This window comes from Mustela lutreola, chromosome 14 (assembly GCF_030435805.1).
Source record: "Mustela lutreola isolate mMusLut2 chromosome 14, mMusLut2.pri, whole genome shotgun sequence".
Lineage (NCBI taxonomy): Eukaryota > Metazoa > Chordata > Mammalia > Carnivora > Mustelidae > Mustela > Mustela lutreola.
Window position 1 is genome coordinate 64743073 of NC_081303.1, and position 24123 is coordinate 64767195.

At 43.9% G+C, this 24123-nt stretch overlaps 1 protein-coding gene and 1 non-coding gene across 3 annotated transcripts in view; both read left to right on the forward strand.

Annotated features, from left to right (window-relative positions):
- LOC131814333 (mitochondrial amidoxime-reducing component 1) overlaps positions 1–24123 on the forward strand; it is a 57307-nt gene that overhangs the window by 26903 nt on the left and 6281 nt on the right. The window lies entirely within an intron of this gene.
- On the forward strand, positions 10236–10359 carry LOC131815420 (U6atac minor spliceosomal RNA). Its single transcript, XR_009347733.1, has one exon. It is a non-coding gene; the product is annotated as a U6atac minor spliceosomal RNA (small nuclear RNA).

Here is a 24123-nt window from a genome sequence, read left to right on the forward strand (position 1 = left end):
GGCTCTCTGCTCAGCAGGGAGCCTGCTTCCCCCTCTCTGTCTGCCTGCCTCTCTGCCTACTTGTGATCTCTCTCTCTGTGTCAAATAAATAAATAAAATCTTAAAACAAACAAACAAAAATCGAATCTTTCTACTGATCCAATGATTTAACTCTAAGTTGGTGAACCATTTCTTTCACTGGCATTTTGTCCTTAGGAGCTGACCAAATCATGAAAAAATGTTCCCAAACTGTAAGTAAATGGAAGCTACTTTGACTAGTTTTGGATATTACTAACTTCTTGGCACAGAAATCAGACTCTGAAGCTGACTGATGTGAATGGGCAAAGCCAATAATTCTGCCACCTGACCAGACCCGGGTCTCTTACAAACGGACCTGCTCACACGCGGCTTCCCCAGGCGAACACCCATCTTTGACGGGCTGTCAAGGGAACATGCTTTTTACCAAAAGCTGTGCATTTTCCATGTCGGTTTTATAAAAGAGGTTAGTAATCATTGGAATCTAGCCTAGCTCTGAGGTAACATTAGAAGCAAACAGGTGCCTACGTCTCTGTTTTCTGGTTGGTGAATTCTTGCAATTTGTGTTTTGCACACTTGGCGTGATGTGGAGAATAAAAACAATCCGTCAGGTAATCTGGCCCATCACCTTCCGCGATAAATCCACTTTATGCTGAAACTACAGATAGAGGCAAAAATCAGAGTTCAGCAAGTCACATTCCTAAGGGGACCTTGGGACCCCATGGCAGAATGCACACAGGATTTAAGAAACCAGGTGAGTATGAACTCAGGGCAACCAAGAGAGAGACAGCAGTGAGAAACTCAGGGTTGGTTTGGTGGCAGTTCCTGGAGATTTGTCATTGGCGGCAAGCTGAATGCCTTCAACCTGAATTCCTAACCCTTTGTAAATAGTAACGTCCGATTCCCCAGTGACCCGTTCTGTGTCACAGGCCATCCTTCTTGAAGACCCTGTCCTTGTCTGCAGTACAGAGCGTGCCTCAAATTGGGAGGGGGGGTACCGGGATACCATCATTTGTCGGGAGTCCCCTTCTGCCCCTCAGAGTGTGAGGAAGATTCCCGTCTGGAGAGAGAAGTTCCAATGACCCCCAGAATCTCCGAGTAGTTGCCAAGCTTTCTGTCAGGGAGATTTAAAAGCCATTTACTTGTGTTTATTTTATATTTAATGAGTTGGTTCATGCCAAAGGCCAGGCTGATGTCTCGTTTATTTTGGATTCTGAACATTTGCACAGTTTCCACTCGAAATAGCGGATCGGGAATATAGACGATCACAGACCCTCAGAAAGGTCTTAACAGCTGTGGGTGATGGACATTTGAGGTCAGGCCGAAATGTCCACTCTTGGTGGAGGTCGTGTTTCATTCTGGGTGGCGACTTTGTGCTGTGATCACAGCAGAGGGTTACCAGCCCAGAGCTGGAGATCCTGAAACAAAGAGGTGGCAAAAGCTCCATTGGGCAGACGGCTCAAAGGCTTTCATGGCTGTTCCAGAGAAAAAGTTGGAGCTTCACAACCAGGAGAGAGAGCAGCGACTTACCCACACAAGGGCAGCAAAGAATCAGGTTCGGCCTGATAGAAACCAGGCAGTTGTCTGGCAATGAGAGATCCTCCTCCTGTCTTTCTGCCCTTGGGAGTGGGGTGGGGGACAGGGTGAGGAGGTGTGCATGTTGGGGGCTGCCCGTTTGGTAGGACAGGACAGCTTGTGACTTTGGGAAACTATCTGTGAGGCTGTCCCCAGCGGTGACAGCAGGCTGGAGCTCCTAGCCTGTGTCCCCAGAACTCTGATAGTATGACAAATTGGAGCTCTCACCAGGGCATTGGGGCCGTACCCTAACACTACATTTCTCTAGGTTTTGTTGGCCCATGAAATTCTGGAACTTTGCCTGGAGGGATGCTCGTATGAAAGAATTCAATGGACCAATAACTCTGGGAAATCCTGCATGCCTCCCTTTAGGATTTCTTCAAAGGCCTAGCAACTCGCTGGAGTCTTGGGACCTGCATCAAAGAATTCTGTCTCCTCCAATCCTCCTCCAAACTCCTAACGGACCCCCTCCTGAGAAACCCGTTCTGACCTCTAGCTCTCCCGAGGGAGCACCAGCCAGGACAAGGAATCACGACGAGCGGGAGACATGCCCTCTTGAGAAGGCTGAGGAAGTTAGAAGAGCCCCCAGTCACATGAAGGAGGCCTCTTCGTGGGATGCTTCCTCTTGTCTTCTCCCTTGTCCCTGGACGGAGGCATAAAGGGTTATAGGAGGAGTGGAGAGAACACCTTAGAGCAGCTCTCCTACTATGGGCCTTGCGGAGATGCGTTCCTTTTCTCTGGACTCTTTTTCCAAATCTGCATTCATGAATGGAGGGGGTGGGTCAGGGTTGAGGGGGTGAACACAGAGTCTAGTCTTGGCCTTAAAACAATACCACGCAAGTTCTCTAAGATGCTTGATGCACCAGGGAGAGGCGCTGTCTTCCCGCGTGCTACCTTTACCTTTCCCTCACATCTTGTTACCTAGAGCTGCGTCCCACTGTATCAAGAAGAGCTACCCCAGCGATCCTATTGCCCCTGGCCAGACTTCTATTCTCACTTTATCCCATGAGCTTCTATCCACAAGAACACTGTTTGCTTCTACCACTTTCTTAGAAGTGGACAAGTGAGTTATGATAGGGTCTGAAGTTGCCCAGTGTCAAGCAAGGGGAAGAATCTGGTTGAAGGATTCAACAAAGGCTCTTGGAATTGGGATAATAGAAGGGCACCGGAGGTATCCCTTTGCTTTGAATGGGAGGGAGAGGCCCCTGCCTTCGGAGGGAGAGGCCCCTGCAACGGCTTTGATTATGATCCTGTTCTCCCTCAAAACACAGCTCATAGGGGACTGTGGGGCCATCTGGTCCCGTCCTCTTCGGCCCAGTTCAGGAAGAGGAGTTGCCCTAATCCTATTATTAGTCTTCCTGGACAGGCTGTAGTAACAAAAGGGGCTGAGAAGTATCTTCTCATCTAACTTCTCCCAAGGCTGATTTTGATGGGTGCATCAAGCTCAGTCATGTTTGGTTGTTGACCAACCTAATCTACCTACTCTTGGTGGTCCTCCATGGTGCTCCCTTCCCGTCACAGAACATTCCAGACGGCTCTTCCTCCTACCTCCCTCCTGAAGCCCACAGCCTCTGATTCCTTCCCTTCATTTCCTGCTCTATGCCCTCTACCAACCCTGGCCTGTATCTCTAGTAGTCCAGACTCCAGTCCTGGGGCAGCCCTGTGGGATGTAAGTCAAGGCTAACTTCTCTCTCTCTCTTTGGAATTTGCTGGGAGTACTGTAAATAAAGTATTGTCATAATTATTACCGATTAACATTTTTACGCCTAATGAAGTTTCGAAGGGATGATGTTTACTTGGTCTAGGGGAGGGGCACCTTCCAGATGACTTGCCCAGCAATTAAAGCAGCTTGTTAGCTGGAGGCCCGGGATGGCCGAGGACAGCTGGAGAGCTCTTCTTTGCAAGCAGCTCTGGTTAACATCAACCGGGAAAGCTCTTTGTAAACACATGAATAATTGATTGTCCTCCGCTCACATAGCTACCGCGGATCTGAGCCTGTATGACTCATTTGCAAGCCATCTCTGTCGTCTGGATGCCATAACATTGGAGGAATGATGATCGTTTCTTGGAGATTCTTCTGTGGCCAGAGTTGCCAAGACCAAGGCTGTAATGGTTTGTTATGATGACCTTTGTTATTCCATTAGGCTCAATTGCTTTAAAAAATGATGTGTGCATACTTTTGGAACGTTTTTACCCTTTACGTTGACCTGACATCATAGTTTATATTACAAAATGTATTAATGACAGAGGAGTGTTTTCATGTCCCAAGGACAAATTTTAACAACCATAATCTGCCCTTAGTCATCATAAATATAAATGTATTGGTCAAACAGATCTCGTTAATGTGGCCAAGATAAATGCAAGTCTATATTTTAAGGCAGTTGAAGTTCTAGAGGATATTTGGAGCTTTTTGTGGGGCTAAGAGATCTTGTATACGTGCTATCAAAAGGCTGAGAAAATTAACATGTTTCCCTCTCTGGTTTCTCGTCGGACAGATATAAACGTCCTGGGGATGTCAAGAAAGATTGTTCACATAGTTTCTGGACTCCGTTAATGCCTGGTGGGGTGAAGCTTAGTTCTTAAAGCTGTATTCTTTTCATTATGCTCACAGTGCTTCTGCAAAGGAACAAAATAAGGATTTCAAGACTCAGCAAATGCATTGCTCAATCCCATGCTTTGTCTGGTAGTTTTAATTATCGGAGGCCCCCTGCCCCACCAGCTTGCTTCCTAGGAGGAGCCCCTTTTCAACCGATGCGCGGCTGACATTTTGCAGTCTGTATGCTGGGCACAGACTGGGTCGAACACCTCGTCTTCTTCTCTGTTACGCAGCCCTCAGAAGCATTGGCCGTTGCTGGTGGTGTCCACATTTTAAGCTTCTCAGGCAGAAAATAAATGCTTGTTTAGAATCCTTTTAAATCGTGAGCTTAGTCTGAACCATGAACATGTGTTTAAGGCAGTAATGTCTCTGACAGAGCAGACCATTTCCACGGGGAGTTGGTCTTCCCTGAATATGGCAGACATGGTCCCATGATGAAAATCTGTGTGGCTTACGGTCACCTGGCAATGACGGAGGAGCACTTCAAATAAAACCATTTCCCATTCTTCCCTTAGAAGACTCTTCTAAGAGGAATCTTCCCTTCCTCATCTGCTGTTGTCTTCTCTAGTATCAACCAGGGGGCTTTGGAGTCATGATTTTGCCTGGATACCCTCTCTGGGATTGGGGGTTGACTCGCTTTCTTAATTTGATGATGTGGTGATAGTTCTGTGATCATCTCCTCTGTGGTTGGGACCTTTTGATGAATTTAGAGAGTGAGGCACATACACCCAGGGTGACAGCAGCACCGTTCACTCTAGCCAACAGGTGGGAGCAACCCAAGGGTTTGATGAGAGATAAACAGAATAAAGAAAATGTTGTATCTGTATAGAATGGAATGTTGTTCAGCCTTAACAAGGAAGGGAATTCTGGCACATGCTATAACAGGGGTGAAGCTTGAGGACATGATGCTGATTGAAATGTGTGGGTCGCAAAGGGACCAATACAGTATGATTCCAGACATAAGAGACATGGTGCGTAGTCAAACTCAGAAGCAGACAGTAGAGTGGTGGATGCTGGGAACCAGGGGAGGGCGAATGGGAATTACTGTTTACTGGGAACAGAGTTTCAGTGTTGTAGGATGGAAAGAATTCTGGATATGGACGGTGGTGATGGCTGCACAGGAGTGTGAACGTATTTAACGCCACTGAACTGTGGGGACGCCTGCGGCTCAGTCGGTTAAATGTCTGCCTTTAGCTCAGGTCATGATCTCAGGGTCCTGGGATGGAGCCCTGTACTGGGATCCTTGTCAGTGGGGAGCCTGCCTCTCCCTTGCCCTCTGCCTACTGCTCCCCCTGCTTGTCTCTCTCTGACAAATAAATAAATAAAATCTTAAAAAAAATACCACTGAACTGTACACTTCAAAGTGGCTAAGAGAGTACATTTTAAGTGATGTGTATTTTACCACAATTAAAAAATAGTAATAAAAAAGAAAAAAAAAGTGGGCCATATCAGAGACTTGGCATTAGCTTAATTCAAACTCCAAGGCCCCTTTTCTGGAAACAACCTGACTCTAGCCCCTAAGAGAACCCCACCCCCACCCAGAATACCAAGAGCTCCTCTTGCCGAGACTAAAGAGACTTAGAAATTGAAATGTGATAACTTTAAATTTAACCTTGATCGTGGGTGAGATAACTTAACTTTAAACTTTAATTTTTTGTTTTAACTTCTTTGGACCTTAACTTGTTGTTGTTGTTTTAAACAACAACAAAATTAATAAATTAATTTATTTATTTTAGAGAGAGAGAGCACATGTGGGGAGAGGGACAGAGGGAGATGGAGAGAAAGAATCTCAAGCAGGTTCACTCCACTGAGAACAGAGCCTAAAGTAGGTCTCGATCTCATGACCCTGAGATCATGACCTGAGCAAATCAAGAGTTGGACGCTCATCGGACTCAGCCACCCCAGGCGCCCTGGACCTTCACTTGTAAGGGGATTTGAGCTTTGGAGATCCTGGTAGTTCAATATTTTGAGAGGAGTTAAGTTCAAATGTAGAACAGCTTACGGTTGGCCTTTTATTGTTGGGGTGCCTCTATGATATCATTGGATCATTGCCTAATTTCTAATAGGTTATGTTGGTCAGTGAGGCTTGGAAACAGATCTCAGTCTATTTGAGGAAATAGAAGAGAATCTACATTTTCTGTCTTGACTAAAGAAAGGCCATGAAGAACATAATGTCCTGTACTGACCCATCTCAGGAACTTTGGGGGCAAAAATCCCCTCTGCCTGTCCCAGAAGGTCCCTAATGAAGCTGTAGCTGGTATTAGGGGTGTCGAAGATACTGTCCCACTTCTGGTTGACCACAGGTATCATGGGTAAACACAGTGGGAACAAAGAACCAAAAAAAAAAAAAAAAAGTATTGAGGAATTTTGGGGCAGAGATGGTAAATAACTTCCCTGTAATAAACCCCCTCGGGATTGAGATGGCACATATCCCTAAAGTACCCACATGAAGGGATGTTAATTCGTCTTGGACCCTCTCTGCCTCCCCACACTCTTCTTCTCAGGGGAGACTTGACTGGTAATTTGGGGGCAGCCACTGAGCTCTGTGTCTCCTCCTCCATCTTTCTTCTTGGGCTCTGCTCATCCTCTAACTGCAGATCCCAGGTCTCTTTGAGCTGAGTGGTGAGCCGGGCAGAAAAACCCTGCCCTTATTAGAGGAAGCCTACAGTTTTGTGTCGTGCTGCTTGGGGTTCAGCTCCGGGATTCTGCATGAGAAATTCCATTGCTTCTATATTTCTAAACCACATCCTCCAAGCTAATTTTTATCAATAATACAATAGATATTTTGATGTAAAACAGGATTTTTCTTTGCTCTAAAACCACATCCACATTCTCATTATGCCTTCACGTTTGTAGCACGTCACGAAGTCTTCAGATCACTGTTGCCCACACATGCTGTTTGATCGCTGGCACTCCAGTGAGCTCAGATGGATATGCAAGCTTTTTGGAAGCTGCTGCAGTGTTACAATCACACTTGTCCCTAATTGCCCAAGTCTCATTGGTGAGGTTTGAAGAGGTGAACTAACCTGCTTATGTTGTAGGTGATGGGCTAGAATGAGAACTCCAGGCTTCTGGCTTTGGGTCGTGGGCTCCTAAAGAACGAGTTAGCAAGAGTTATCTCAAAGAGTGGTAGTATCTTCAGCTGGAAACTGATCTGATCCCACAGTCTTGTTTTGAAACATCTGCTGATGACGTCACGAAGGGACCTTTCAGATCGGGGTCCATAAGTTCCAGTGTGGATGTGACTCCCGTGGGAACCTTGAGTAGAGGGCTGTTCCTGCATCTGACACCCAGCTATGCTGATGGGGGACTGAGGTGGGCTTAGAGGGTCTCATTTTTATAAAAACCCAGCTGTTCTAAAGTCTTCCCTGATTTTCCATAAACCAAGTTCTCACAATCCTAACCCCATTTTAATGTGGGCGTGCTCCCTCATGGTGGGTAGAGTGACAAATCCTGGCTTTCTTTGAGAAAGGGAACTTAGAAATACATCATGGTTAGCCATGGACGCAGGACACACACATTTTGGATGATGGGCTTATACTCATGCTAACACACACAGAGGCCCCTGGTGCCCTCAGGGGACCACAGCACCCCCTTCTGGATGCAGGGGTCAGTAAAGACACCAAACCTACCCCATGAACATCAAGCAGCCGAGTTGCCAGCTACATCATTAACTAATCCTGAACAATTCTCCAGGAGGGAGAACGCCTGGGGCTTAGCTTTGCCTGTATGTGCATGTATGTGTGGGGGAATGAATGAGGAAGTGTTTTGTAAAAATATTTTCTTCTTTTTTAAAACAACTAGTGCCGTTCCTTGAATCAACAAATAAGGAGGAGGCTCCAAATACAGCGTTAACAGCATAAAGAGTATGGGAGCTGATGGATGGTTTAAAAAAATATTTATTTATTGTTTTAAGTTTTTTTAAAAAAATTTTATTTATTTATTTGACACACACAGAGATCACAAGTAAGCAGAGAGGCAGGCAGAGAGAGGCGGGGCTGGGGGAGCAGACTCCCCGCCGAGCAGAGAGCCCGATGCGGGGCTCGATCCCAGGACCCTGAGATCATGACCCGAGCTGAAGGCAGAGGCTTTAACCCACTGAGCCACCCAGGCGCCCCTAAAAAAATATTTAAAGCCAAGGTAAGGATTAGGACCGCTGATGAGTAATTGCTACATGCTCTGAGGGCTCAGGGAGAAGCTGTGAGCCTACTGGTTTTTCTCTCTTTATACCTCCCAGCCAAGCTTCAGAGGAAACTCCACGTGAGCTGGAAAAGATGAATTTCAAGCTTCATTGAGAACTCTAAAACCTTAAATCCTTCTCGAAAATAACCTGCCTCTCAGGAATCTTGGGTCCCCCCCCCATTATAAAGCTCTTCTTCAGGCTGTGGAATGGCTGCATTATTAACTATGATTACTTAAGTCTCTGAACAGAAGGATGCAATAAATCTGAAAGTATTTGTTCTGGTTTGTGACAAAGCAAAACTGTATAATATTAAATCAGATGTTGTTATAAACATATAAAATAGCACATTTTTTTCCCAACTTGGGGCATGGTGGCATGACGCTTCTGGGAACCTAAAAAAAAATGTTTTTACATTCTTGGATCCTGAGGCCGGTTTCCGCTAGGTTTTCTTCTTTCTGCGCATGGATGCTAACGGAGGGTGCTTCTGTTTAGGTCTATCTGTTTTCTCGGTGAGTTAGCAAGGTTGAGTATAAGTGTTCTTACTTCTTTACAGGCTGTTCTCTGGGGTGGAGCTGGTGACCCAGGCCGTGTGTGTGTGTGTGTGTGTGTGTGTGTGTCTGTGTCTGTGTCTGTGTGACTGTGAGTGGGGAAGATGAATGGCACCCGAGTACCCTGGAATGTTCGGGTTGGAAGGGCTCTTAGACACACACTAGTTCACCAGCCTCTTGTTGCTCAGGTCATGTTTTCAAACGTAGGTTCGAATGTGTGGGAGAGTGAAAGCCATACAAATCTGGAGGTGGGGAGGAATTTTGAAATTCAAGTCCAAGTTTCTAGGTTGGGCCTCTGTGCCCTCTGGCTTGGTGAGAGGAATGGCAGGGTTGTCAGTCACGTGACAAACCTGCCACTGTCCTTGGGGGTCAACCCCAGGCCTCGGTAAGGACAGATCATCATGACCCTGTGGAAAGCTTCACGTCTGCCTCCGGACAGTGGTCAGGTTGGCCTTCATTTCCGTCCCTCAAAGGAGTGGCCTGGCCTCTGCAGGGTGTACACAGTCACGAGCAAAGAGCCACAAAGAAGTCAAAGAAGTCAGCGGAGGGAGTGTTAAGAAGTGATTTCAGGTTTACTTGGGTTGGCACTTATGGACAATTTTGTCTCCAAATATATTATTTTTTATCATTGAGTTGATACGTTTATATTAAAAATACAACTATAGCCTCAGAATATTGTGTATTTAATAATTGCCTTTTACGAAGATGATTTAGGATATTAACAGCATTCTACAAATTACTTAGAACTGCACTATCCAAGATGGTAGCCGTTCGGGGTCATTGACACATGGCCGGTCCAAATGGCGTTAACGCTGTGCGTGTGAAATACATGAGAGATCGCAAAGACTCAGTCAGAATGAAAGAGTGTAATGTGTCTCTGCAATCGTTCTTTTTCTTTTTTTAAGATTTTATTTATTTACTTAGAGAGAGAGAGCACGGGCGAGGCAGAGGGAGAGGGAGCAGCAGACTCCCCGCTGAGCAGGGAGCCCACATGGAGTTCAGTCCATCATGACCTGAGTCAAAGGCAGACGCTTAACCAGCTGAGCCACCCAGGTGCCCCTGCAACCATTCTTACAATGATTTCGTGTTGGAATGATAACAGTGTGGATAAACAGGGTTAAGTAAATTACTAAAATTATTTTTTTTAATGTGGCTACTAGATTAATTGATTAATTAATTAATTAATATTTTCTTAAAGTCATCTCTACACCCAAAGTGGGACTTGAACTCATAACCCCAAGATCAGGAGTTGAATGTTCTGCTAACTGAGCCGGTCTGGTGCCCCGCTATGAGAAAATTTAAAAAATTACATACGTGGGTGCTGTACAAAGGAGAGAAGCTTAGCCTTCTCCTTGACAAGGACAGAGGAGACCTTTAGGCCTGTACAACACACGTAGAGTTAAGGCAGTGTCACTTACTTGGTGGCATGTGAACATTGTTTTGAGGGAGAAGAGTGACTGCTGAATGGATACAAGGTATCCCTTTGGGCTAGTGAACTGTTCTGGATAGACAGGGCGGTTGGTGGCAGAGTATTACGAATGTACTAAATGTCACTGATGATAAATTTTATGTTATGTGTGTCTTACCACTATGAAAAATTGCAGGGGCACCTGGGTGGCTCAGCTGAGGGTCCCATTCTTGATTTTGGCTCAGGTCACGATCTTAGGTTAGGGTCACGGGATGGGGCCCCACATCAGGCTCTGGGCTCAGCTTGGAGGTCTGCTTGGGATTCTCTCTCTCCTTCTGCCCCTCCTCCAGCTCATGCTCTCTCACTCTCTCTTTCTTTAATGATAAACAGATAAATCTTTTAAAAAATGGCCTATGTGGCTCACGTTATACTTGTGTTTTCAATGCTCGTTTAAAGTGAGGAGGTGGGGGTGTGTGGCTTTGCTGAAAACAGTGTCTTTAGAAACAGAGAAAAAAATTACAAGAGGCAAAGGAGGTCTGAAATCTGTCAGGAGAGGTCGGAATACTTCTCCTCCAGGGGGCTCCTGTCTCTTCATAACGCCTTTCTCTTACCTCATTCCACGGTCTTCCCCGCTTGGCCTTCTGCCCGCTGCTAGGTTGCTCATGAAGATGACTCTTTCCCTAAAATTCCTCCCAGTTTATGAGGCGTTAAGGAGTTAGGAATCTTGAGGGTCGGAAATAAAATACGACACCCAGATCAGGTTCGACAAGTACCTCCCCTTCCCAGATAGTGTTGATTAAGAAAAAAGAAAATCTTTGCTGCACATCTCTGGAATCCAGCTTCTTCAAAGTACAGCCCATGAGGCAAACTGATGTGTGATGCTGGAAGTCAGGACAGCGGCTGGGGGGCTCGGGGTCGGGAGGAGGCAGGGGGTGGGCGGGTTGGGGCCTCAGAGAGGGCTGTGGGGAATAATCTGGTATTGATCTGGTGGCTTGTGATCTCGGTGTATCCGTTTGGTGAAACGCTATTGAGCTTGTGACTTGGGTACTTTTCCGAATGCCCTTCATACATCAGTAAAAAGTTAAAATAAAAAAAACCCCAAAACAAAACTGAAACCATCCTGAGAGGTGCACACTTTTTTTGAGTGGAAAGCTAACAGCTCTGGAAGGAGTGAATACAGAAGGCCTGGTGTGTATTCTGTGAGCGTGGACACCAGCAGACACTGTATTCCCTTCCATTTGGGACCCGGACTGGCCCTGCTGGTCACGGAGGCCCCGATGGGGTGGCCCCTGGAGGTCCTTCTCCAGACTGGTGTTCTGTGAGTGACCCACCTTGGAAGATTTGTCTTCTACCTTATCTCTTGTTTCTTCCTCTGGGGCATCCACACCAAGGTCAGAGGTGTTGCTTACCAAGAGGTGGGCTAGTTTGTGTAGGTGAGTTAGCTACGGACAGTCACATCCCCGCGGGAGACTGGAGTTTCTCCTCTCCTTACTCAGCCATCCAAAAGGATGACATCTTGCCTTCTGCTATGACATGGATGGAACTAGAGGGTGTTATGCTAAGTGAAATAAGTCAGTGGAATTTAAGAAACATAACAGATGAGCAAGGGAAGAGAAGGAAAAATAAAACAAGATGAAAGTCGAGAGGAAAGCAAACCATAAAAGACTCTGAACTCTAGGGGAGAAACTGAGGGTTGCTGGAAGAGAGGGGGGTGGGGGATGGGGTGACTGGGGGATGGGCACTAAGGAAGGCACGTGAGGCGATGAGCACTGGGTATTGTATGCAATTGGTGAATCACGAAATTCTACCCCTGAAACTAGTAATACTAGTAATAGGTCAATTAAATTGAATTTAAATAAAAAATTTAAGAAAAAAAAAAAAAAAAGAATTCTTCGCCTGCTGTGAACAGTCGCCGGCAAGGGCAGGAGGGACCACTCCGGGGTGAGCGGGCCCTGGCGGCGGTTATCACCTACGGAAATCCTGTGTGCTGGTAAATTCCACGCTCGGCGAAGCCCGAAGGGATGACAGGGAGCAGAGGGGCCGGGAATGCTAATGGGGGAGCTTGTTAGCAGATAGCGGCTGGGGAGAAGCACGGGGGACATGGGTCGGAGGAACATCTGTGGAAACAGGGAAGGGAAAATAAATAAATGAGATAAGCAACTTCGTTTGCTTCCTCCTTTATGACTCTTTTACTTTGTGCTGGGAACTGTGGTGTCCCCTGGATCTCCTTTTCTGGGGACAACAGCCTGGTGACTGATTTTGAAAACCAGCTCTGGACCCTCTCTCCTTGCCCCGTGTCCACCGCGCTGCAGTGAGTTTCAACACCACTGGCTGGACGGGCTTCCCAGAGCCACACCCCTCCCCAACACACACAAAATCAGACCCCAGCCCCAACCTCTAAAGTGCAAAGGATGCTCGGCTACACAGCCAGCTGGACCCCCTCGGCACTCCCCCACACCAGAGAGACCTAATGCTGGGATCACTATGAGGTAGTCAGTTCAATAGAGCTTAATAACAATGTTGTTGGCCTGTGGAGAGGTTTCTCTTTTGTTGGAGCACAACCGGAAATGGTCAGATTGGCCTCAGGCTAAGCGCTGAGGTCCAGGTCTGCTGCCTGCTGGAAGGCCAAGCTCCAGGTTCCAACATCAATAGCAACTGGTTCCCCTGGAAAAACTTTGGACCTCATGTAATGGGCAAGAGGGAACAGGCAAGGGGCCGGGAGAGCAACCTGTCCACGCCTGTCTGGTGGACATCCATTGACTGGATGACCAGGGCTTTGCCAACCTCTGTAGGACATCCGTAGTATAGGTATGATGATGATAACACAGCATACATCATATGATGATGATAACACCTCACACATATGTAAGGGTCTGATAACACGTATATAAAACCACTTTGCAAAGTATAGAGTGCCTAAACGTTAGCTTTCTGGCATGGGCTGTCAAGCAGCTCGCTGTGGGATGTATGGAGAGTGCCTTGTTGCCAAGAACTCAAAGAACTCCAGTTTGCAAATGGCTAACTTTTACTTTAAGAGTGAATCTTTAAGAGTGCTCTTAAAGAATCTTTAAGAGCGAATTGTGATTCCAGTGAAATCTATTAAGCCCTACCCCTCGCCAAGAGCTCATGCTGTCTAGTGACCCAAGACAGAAACAGTTCAATGGAAAAGCAAGTCATGTAATTCTGAGGAACTGGCCTTGGGATGGCACTTTCGGGCTCACATCTGAAACCACTGTTTCCTCAGTCCACCTCTGGACCATTACTATCCTGCTCCCCTCAGCAGGGAGAGGATGCCTGCTCCCGACTCACTTCTACTGCAGCTGAAGCCTTGAGAAGTTTTCTACATTGCTTGTTTAAGCCCAGGCCAATGGACGCCCCCTCTGCTAGACCTGCCTCCTCAAGCACATGCCTCAGTTTGGAGATGAGATGGGCCAGGGTCGAGTTGAGAGGGAGCGGAGGCCAGGAGCCACCATGCTGAAAGCCCATGCACCGCTTAGCTGGCGTTTGAATGTTTTCCATAAGGATTGTGAGGTCCTAGAGGCAGGAAAGAGATCTTAAAGCCATTCACTAAACGCTTATGGAGCCCCTACGATGGGCTAGGCACCACTCTTCATGAGCAAAACAGACACATGCTCTTAACCAAGCTTACTGTGCCTGGCGTTATGCAACTAAGGACACAAATAATTAATTGCAAGTGTGATGAGTTCTCTGAAGGGGAAGTGCGGGGTGCTGAGGGAATGTTTCAGTTGAGCCCTGAAGAATAGTGGCCTCAACCCAGTGAAGGGTGTGATGGTGATGAGGGTCAGAAGTGGGTCAAGCCTTCCCAGCTAAGGGAACATATGTGTATGTACATTTTCTTCCATGAGAAGGGACAAAACGCCATATATAGTCTGCCTATCCCCTCCCCGACCTGTAGCCTCTCATCTCAACGCTTCTAGAGCTCTGCAAATGTCATTTCTTAATTAGACACAGAGACACTATGCTTAATTACAAAACCAGCCCGATTTGTACATTTTCACATTATACACATAAAGCTTGCTATTTCTTTTCGCTGCCCCCTCTCTGCCCCTTACATAACTGACCAAAAGAGAAAGCCGAAGAAAACACACACTCCCAGAGTTTATGATAGTTATTATGACTCAGACAGATTTGAAGACTAGAATTTAATGGAGTTTTTTTTTTTTTTTTCTTAACATTCCTTGGGGACTTGAAGGACTTTTTTTTCCCACCAGCCATTGAAGTAAGATTCTAAAAACACATTTCTTTCTTAAAAGAAAAAAAAAAAAAAACCCTCTTCTGACTTCAAAGTCAATTATCCTAGAAGCACAACACTTGCCTCATATTTTCACGTCCCTCCATACCCGCCTCTTCCCTCTCCTTTCCTCTTTATGTCTCTGGTGTGGTGATAAACAAACTAGAGAAGCTGGTTTCAGTCTTGGCTCTTGACCTTGCTGTGTTACTTTGGTTAACCCACTTCCCCTGTCTCAACCTCAGCTTCTTCAAATGTACAACACGGGGATGGATCCTAGGACTCGGAACCCTAACATTCCTTGTTTCTCTTGGGAGAATCATAATGGAGAGACATTTCACCCAGCCGCTGTAGGCTCCATATTGAAAAGTCAGAATCACCTGAGGATCTCCTTCCGCAGGAGGGAAGCCGGAGCCAAGGCCTTCCTCGTCTTCAAGGATCACTTTGCTGGAGCCAAAGTAAGCAGGAGTTCCTCTTGTCCAGGCCAGCCGCCCGCTCTCCAGCTTTCCTTGTCTCCACATCCATCTGTCTGCACTTCTACAGTCCTTTCAAACTCCACAAATCTTTCCTTAGCTTTCCCAGCTAAACCTACTGTTCCCTGCATGGATCTCCACCCCGGGACTGTCCAGACCAAGAATTAAATGCCTCCAGGATTCTGGTCTGTAACACAAATGAGAGAAGATGGCCAGGTGAGGTGTGCAAGCCCACACATTATGATTGGTAGGGACATGAACATCTCTGGTCTCATGCTCCGTTGAAGGGGATCTAAGTTCCACTCAGCTCTGACCAGTTGGCCTCATTCTGGAATAAGTGTGCAGCATTGCTAGATATTCTACTGATCTTTTAAGAGAACCAGTATTTTTAAGTCAAATGTTGCTCAATTTCTGCCAATCATGACATGGGCCAAAGACAAAAATCTGTGGGATCAGATTTAACCTGTGGCTGCTGGTTTGCTACTTGTGTGTGTAGACACAGTATTGGGTCCTTTATACATTCCACCTGATATTTACAAACCCTATAATATTTATCTGTGCATTCATTCATGTAATAAATATTTGCCACTTATGATGAGAAGTAAATAAAATAAATATTTTTATTTTAAATATAATATTTAAATATTTAAATAAATATTTCCCACCTACATAGAAAGCTAGGGAGCATAGATTAACTGAGACACAATGCACTGAAAATTAAGAATGACAGTGTGACTTTGAGTTTGAGCTGGGCCCCAAATAGCCCACTGATTGTATGTCATTCAGGGCTATGAAAGCAAGGGAGGGTCTTCTTGCACCCTGTCTCTCTCAATCTCAGCTTTAGAAAATACTTCTGTCAAAAAAAAAAAAAAAAAAAAAAACTAATCAAATTGTTTCAAATCAGGTTACTTTATTTATTTCTACCCTTTACCCACTCCCTGAGCTGTCCCCCTCCAATATGAAGAAGCAAAATCATAGAAACAAATAGGAATAAAACTTTTTTAGCTCTGAGAGCCAAGCCATTCAGGATGAGAAACCTAACCATTTAACAGATGAGAGCTTTGAAGGGTGGATTTTAACAATCAGTATTAGTGGAAAAACCATTGGTTAGGAGTCAGATCACCTGGCTTCTAGTCCATTGCTGCAGCTGAGAGACCTTGAGCGGACTGCTGGCTCGATCTGGCCTCGGTTCCTCTCCGTCCCACTACACCCACCCTTCCACCTCCACCGCCCCAGGGTTAAATGAGTAGAGGATTTCCAACCTGAGTTCTTTCTGGCCTGAATCCTGGTGACTTCATGGAAGGAAAACATAAAGAAACATGAGCTGGTTTGCCTGGGTGGCTCAGTCGGTGAGAGCACCGGACACTTGATTTTGGCTCAGCTCATGATTTCAGGGTAGGGGGCAGATCTCCACATTAGGCTCTGTGTTAGGGGTAGAGACTGCTTGAGATTCTCCCTCTCCCTCTGCCCCTTTTCTCCCTTTTCTCTTTTTCTCTCTCTCTTCCCCTCTAAAAAAAAAAAAAAAAGAAAGAAAGAAGAGGAAACCTAAGCATGTCTATGAGAGTGGCCAGAGCCCTGCTCTTCATAAGACAGAATGAGGGATGGAGCAGTTGAAATCTCACCTCCTCCCCTCTTCCTCAAGAACTAAGAGAATGGTTACAAACATAGTGAAAATGAACTTTTGGGACTTCATCATGCTAAAAAGCTTCTGCACAGCAAAGGAAACAGTCAACGAAACAAAGAGGCAACCCACAGAATGGGAGAAGATATTCACAAATGACACTACAGACAAAGGGCTGGTGTCCAAGATCTATAACAAACTTCTCAAACTCAATACTCAAAAAACAAATAATCAAGTCAAAAAATGGGCAGAAGACATGAACAGACACTTCTCAAAAGAAAACATACACATGGCTAACAGACACATGAAAAAATGTTCATCATTGTTAGCCACCAGGGAAATTCAAATCAAAACCACATTGAGATACCACCTTACACCAGTTAGAATGGCCAAAATTAACAAGATAGGAAACAACAAGTGTTGGAGAGGATGTGGAGAAAGGGGAACCCTCTTACACTGTTGGTGGGAATGCAAGCTGCTGCAGCCACTTTGAAAAACAGTGTGGAGGTTCCTCAAAAAATTAAAGACAGAGCTACCCTATGACCCAGCAATTGTTCTACTGGGTATTTACCCTAAAGATACAAATGTAGTGAAAAGAAGGGCCATATGCACCCCAATGATCGTAACAGCAATCTCCACAATAGCCAAACTGTGGAAGGAGCCGAGATGCCCTTCAACAGATGAATGGATAAAGAACATATGGTCCATACATACAATGGAATATTACTCAGGCATCAGAAAGGATGAATACCCAACTTTTGCATCAGCATGGTTGGGACAGGAGACTATGTTAAGTGAAGTAAGTTAAGCAGAGAAAATCAACTATCATATGGTTTTACTTATATGTGGAACATAAGGAATAGCACGGAGGACCTTAGGAGAAAGAAGGGAAAAATGAAGGCAGGGCAATCTGAGGGGAAGATGAACTATGAGAGACTGTGGACTCTGAGAAACAAACTGAGGGTTTTAGAGGGGAGGGAGGTGGGCAGATGGGTTAGCCTAGGGGCTTTAAGGAGGGCAAGTTTTGCATGGAACACTGGGTGATATACGCAAGCAATGAATCATGGAACACTACATCAAAAACTAATGATGTACTGTATGATAACTAACATAGCATAATAATTAAAAAAAGCATATTGAAATGCAGCATAAAACACAGGCCACACAACATCCAGGCCAAGGTTTAAAAAAAAAAACTCTGATACTTAGCATATTTATTTGGATTTCAGGCTTTTTAGGCCAAAGCTCTGCACCTCTCCATTCACCCAAAAGCAAAGCATTCTCTAATTGGGGCTTTGGAGCCTAGTTCCCTTTCCTTAGGAAAAGGAGCATGGGGGAGCAATAGGAGGTTTGGATGGAGAGCCGGGAAATGCTTCCTTGGGGGAAAGGGAAATCTGGTACCATCAATAAGTTTGAGTCTATAAAATCATTTTCCTCTGGGATTGAATCTTGCTAGAGGTACTGTATAGATCAATCAACAACTCTCATCCACTGCCTTATTCAGAAATTCCACTTCCTATAGCTAACTTCTTTTGGCCCTTGACCTGTCCTATTTCCTGTATGGCTAACATATTAAATTTCAACTATCAGAACTCGCTAAAAACAAAGCACAGAAACCCAGCCAAACAAACCTTGGTTAAAAGCAAGTTTGTTAATTAAACATCAGAGAGGTTTCAAGAAAGTTGCTCTTGAGGCTTTCACAGCTTTTAAAGAAATGCCTTAGAACAGATCCACAATCAAGGGTATTTAAATAAGGTGGAAATTAAACACTTTGAGAGCTTTCTGTTCCATAGAAGATGGCAATCTAGCACAGGGTGCTGGTTTCCTCCCAGAGCCCAGTCTTGGAGACTCTCTTAAACAGGGAGTTGGTGGATCCTGGAACCTAAGAAAAAAACTTTAGGGATTGTGGTGAGGATGGGAGATGGGAATGCATAACAGGAGGGGGCCAAGTGTTATAGACAGGGCATGACGATTACCTTTAGAGGTCAACTTGACCAGGCGATGGGGTGCCCAGACATTTGGTCAAACATTGTTCTGAATATATCTTTGAGGGTGTCTGGATGAGATTAATATCTGAATCTATAGACTGATCGAAGCAGATTGCCCTCCCCAATTGAATGGGCCCCAATCAAAGACCTGAACAGAACAGAAAAGTCTGAATTGGAGGAGACTACTTCTGCCTTACTGCTGAGCTGGGACATCAGTCTTTTCTGGCCTTTAGACTTGAACTGAAATATAGTTCTCAGGTTTTGAGTTGCCCACTTTTGACTGAAGCTTACACCATTAGCTCTCCTGGTTCTCAGGCCTTCAGACTTGGGCTAGATTGATACAGGGGCTTTCCTGGATCCCCATCTTGTTGACTATAGGTCTTGGGACTTACTAGCTTCCAGAATTGTATGAGTCGATTCCTTACAATCTATCAGTCGATTGATTGGTCTATCTCCCATTGGTTCTGTTTCTCAGGAGAACCCTGACTAAGGCACAGAGGTTGTGCTTGGAAAGTGCTTTCCAGCTGGACTCTTTTCTCTGTTTCATATTTATCTAAATGAATCACACCCACCACATGGACCTTATAGAAAAACAAAAAATTTGTGCATCGCAGAGGCAGAAGAATATGATCTTAGATTTTTCCTCGATTGGTAAGTGGAGGGTAGCTGGCCTCCTCTGAGTACTCCCTCATCAAAACATTCCTGCTGATGCTTTGGGTTTGGTGATTACCACAGAGAAAGATCATCTCTGAAAAAGAGTAGTGCCAGGGTAGGTCTTCCAGGCATTTCCTTGAGGGTGATTACATAGGTAGTGGTTATAGTGAAATTGTAATGTCCTCCTCAAGTACTTGGGAGAGATTCTCACTTTCCCAACTCACTTCGAAGTTATGAAATCTAAGGCTTTGGGAGTGCCCAGTGGACTTAAATGCAGAAAGAAAAAAAAATGAGAACTCCAAGGAACACAAGCATCACCAAAGAAGGGCCCCAACTGAACAACAAATCATATACCAGAGGAAGAAGAATTAATGAGTTGGGAAGAATAGGAATGTAAAATAAACTTAATGAACATCTTCAAAGCTCTAATGAAGAAAATTGAAAACATAAAGCAGGAATAAGACTCACAAATATGAGCTGTATTTCCATTTGGCAATACTGAACTTGAAAATAATAATAGTTGAAATAGAGAACTCAGTGGCTAAGTTGAAAGTACCCTTTTTTCCTTTTAATTTTGTGGAAGCATATGACTATATAAAGCAAATGTTATAATATTGTATTTGGGGATGTATAATTTATAGGATGTAATATGTATGTACTAATAGCACAAAGGCTGGGGGTAAGTAAATAGAACCCTATTGTTAATGCTGTTCCTATATTTCATGTTATATTTTATATTAACTTAAATTTTCATATTTACTCTAAGTGATTAGTTAAGGATCTCTAAAAACAACCACTGAACAACAACAACAAAAAAACAAATAAAGGGGACAAAGTTTAAGAGCCAGTAGAAGACTGAAATGTTAAAAAAAAATTCAATCAACCACAAAGACAAAAAAATAACAACAGAGAAATAAAAAACAAAATGGAAGAAATAAAAAACAAAGAGCAAATGGTAGAAGTGGATCCAAGACATTAATCATTAAATTGAATGTAATTGGATCAATTTCATAGGGTTTGTAGGAATGAATGAAAAAGCAAGACTGAACTTATTTTCTGTCTACAAGAAAGGTACTTTATTTTTTTTTAAAGATTTTATTTATCTATTTGACAGACAGACATCACAAATAGGCAGAGAAGCAGGCAGAGAGAGAGTAGGAAGCAGGTTCCCTGCTGAGCAGAGAGCCCAATGTGGGGCTTGATCTCAGGACCCTGAGATCGTGACCTGAGCTGAAGGCAGAGGCTTAACCCACTGAGCCACCAAGGCACCCAAGAAAGGTACTTTAAATAAAAGAATGCAGGTAAATTTAAAGTAAAAGAATAAGTAGTTGATATACAATGTAAACAGTAGACATAAGAAATTTGAATGACTGTGTTAAAATCAGGCACAATAGACTTCAAAGCATAGTATCAGAGATAAGAGAGGCATTCATAATCATAAAATGGTGAATTCATCAGGAAAACCTAACAACCAGAAACATGTATGTGTGTAATAACAGACCTACATAATATATTGGGCAAAAATTGATTGAACTAAAGGGAGAAGGAATCCCACAACCACAATTAAAGATACTCTTACGTCTCTTTCAGAAATTGATAGAACAACTACACAAAAACAACATCAAGGGGATGGAAGATCTGAATAATATTATTAACACACCTTGATCTAAATGACACTTATAGAACATTATAACCAACATCTGTAGATTACACATTCTTTGCAAGTGCACACGAAGCATTTACTAAGACAGACTACATGCTGGGCTATGTAATGTAATAAGTCTGAATACATTTCAAAAGATTGAAATCTTACAGAGTATATTTTCTGTAATTAGATTATAAACCATTGTCAGTTATATAATAAACAATTATGTATATATTATACATATATCATTTATATATAAAGATGTACATAGGACTCCTCAGAAGGAAAGGCTGATTCCAGGGCTGGGGCAGGAAATATGTAAGATGAGTCCAGAGCATCTTATTGTGACAGAAAGTCAGGAAGCATTTGAGCCCCAATAATGGTGATATGTCAAAATGATAGCGACACTGGTTTGAAGTGGTTGTTAGTATCCAAATCTGTGACAATTTTGTAATCAAACAAGGAGTAACATTAAAGGATTGAACTCATTAAATAAGATGAGAATCCACCAATCCATACTGATAGAAACAAACAAACAAGTAAATACATGGGGATAAAGAGCGAAATCTTTCTTACAATGGAAGGAACAATGGAATGGAATTAGAAAATACTCAACGGCTACTAAAACTAATGTGAAGGTTTGGAGAGGAACAGAATATTTACATGGTCTTAAGGGATCTTCCAATGTATTACTTATTATTTATGAAGGATAAAAATACTACTGTTAGACAGTGGAGAAATATGGCAGGAACCACCTTATATCAAGAAACCTTAGGCAAGCCCAGACCAAAGAACGTTCTACAAAATTCCTCTTCTTCTTTTGAAGAGTCTGCATTCTTCGAAAATGTGGTGGTTGAGAAAAAGGCTGAAGAAATAGTCCCGATAAAAGGAGATGAAACAGCGGGTGCCTGGCTGGCTGCATTGGTGGAGCACGAGACTCTGGATCTGGTGGTTGTTGAGTTTGAGCCCAAAGCTGGATGTAGAGATGACTTTAAAAAAAAAAAAAAGTCAGTTAAGTGAATGGCATTTGGTTTTGGTTTGGGCTGTGATCTTAGGGCTGTGATGTCAGACTGAGCTCTTCCCTCGTCCCCAGATCCTCGAATAGTGCAGTGTCTGCTTGGGACTTTCTCTCCCTCTTGATCTGCCCCTCCACATCACACTCATGTGCACATTCTCTCTCTCTCAAATAAAATAAATAAATCTTTTTTTTTTTTTTTTAAAGGAGATTAAAGAGGTGCAAAATATATCACCCTGGATAAGGAAAGTGCAATAGCTCTATGTCATTAATAGGACAACAATGAGATTTGAATATGCACTCTGAATTAGATAATGGCACGATATCAATGTTTATATCCTGATTTTGATCATAGAACCGTGATACCCAAGATTATGTTCTCGCTTTTAAGGAAAAAGACACTAAAATACTCAGAGATAAAGGGGCCTGATGACATGTTTAAACATATCTTAAATGCTTAAAAAAAACCAAACCCACAGGTATAGAGATAATAGATAAAGCAAATGGGACAAAATGTAAATAATTGGTGAATGTGGGTAGACTGTCTGGGAGGACCTTGTGCTCCTCTTCTAGTTTTTCTGTAAGCTTGAAATTATGTCAGAATTAGAAATTATCAACAAAGCCAGCGGGGAAAGAGTTGGCTAGTATAAGTAATTGAAAGAGTGGAGAGCAAAAGGCAATCATCTGTCCATTCTTAAGGGAACAGGAAGTCTAAGATGGTATGTATACACAAAGAATGGAGGACAGTGTTGCAGTCAGTTAAAAATCTACACATGTGTAAAATAATGTGACTAGATCTGCATCACATACCATCGCCGGACAGGAGAACTAGGATGAGATCCACAGCAAAATACTATCCACTTTTGGCTGAGTGTACACTAGCCAAAAGTCGATGTTTTTGGTGAATGTGAATGGATCCCAAGGACCCACCTTTCATTCCTTCTCCGCTTATGCTTCCTTGCCATCTGCCGTATTTTCTCTTCATTCCTGGTGTCTACAATGTAGGGTCAGTTTTTTTTTTTTCTTTTATTAATTTGATCCGTAAAACCAACCCCATGTATGTTAAGAATGATCTACAGAATTGGGAGGCCCAAGTTGGGTCTAAAATCCACTTGAATGTCACACTCTGTGCCCACACCATTCATTACCCCTGTTACTATTACTCTAGAGTCTGGTGGACGTGTCTGGCCCTTCCCACGAGAATCTAGGCTCTTTCCACTCTCCTCACTCCAAACATAAGACTCAGTTACACTGAATTAATAATTAAACAAAGATGTTCTAACATGAAGTCTGAACTAATTTATGAGAGACCTCTGACCCTTGGTGTCCACTGACGCCCTCAGTGGGGTCTAATCAGTGCTATTGTATGTACAGTAGACAAAAATAGAGTTTACAACAGTTTGACAAATCTCAGCATGAATTACTATATCGTTTTGTCTGTCATTGCAGTTCAGGATGCAACTAATGAGAGAATTACATTTTCCCACAGAATGTCTGGGATGCAAAACACATTGTTCATACTTTTGGGAAAAAAAAAAGAGAAATAATAAAAATAAGATCTTGTGAGAGCTTTGAAGTGCCTGGGGCACAATGACAAGTTCCTTTGTTGAACAGCGGATTTTCCTAATGCCACTTGGTGAGATTCTTATCAAACGTTTCTGAGCAGGAGACAATGAGAAGGAGCCTGCGTGAATAAAAGAACAGATGAGGAATGTGCTGTGATAAAGGCAGAAAGGAGGTGGGTGAGTGGGTGAGCGCCTAGGTCCTCATTGAAAACAAATACCTCGAGGTGGGGAGGGAGACGCGCTTTATCTTTGGCATTTTTTTAAAGCTCTGATCCAGAACTGTTTTGCCTTGAAAATGAATGGAGTGCCGGGGAGAGTGGCTCGGCCTTGTTCTTTGGCCTCTGTGTCACACTGCGCAGCCATTTTAATGAGTTATTTCCCTGAGTCGCCCTACTAGGCAGGTCGTCATCAATATCCTCGCGTTGGAAGCAGAGCTTAAGTGAAGTAAGGGTTGAGGAGTGACTCAGTAATAGGCCTTAAATATGTGAGGGTCATGTGGCTGAGGATGGGGAGCAGCTGTCTTGAGAGTCTCTCCTGAGTTCCGAGGAGAGGATGTGAGCAGACCGTCAGCAGGGAGGGAGGGACCGA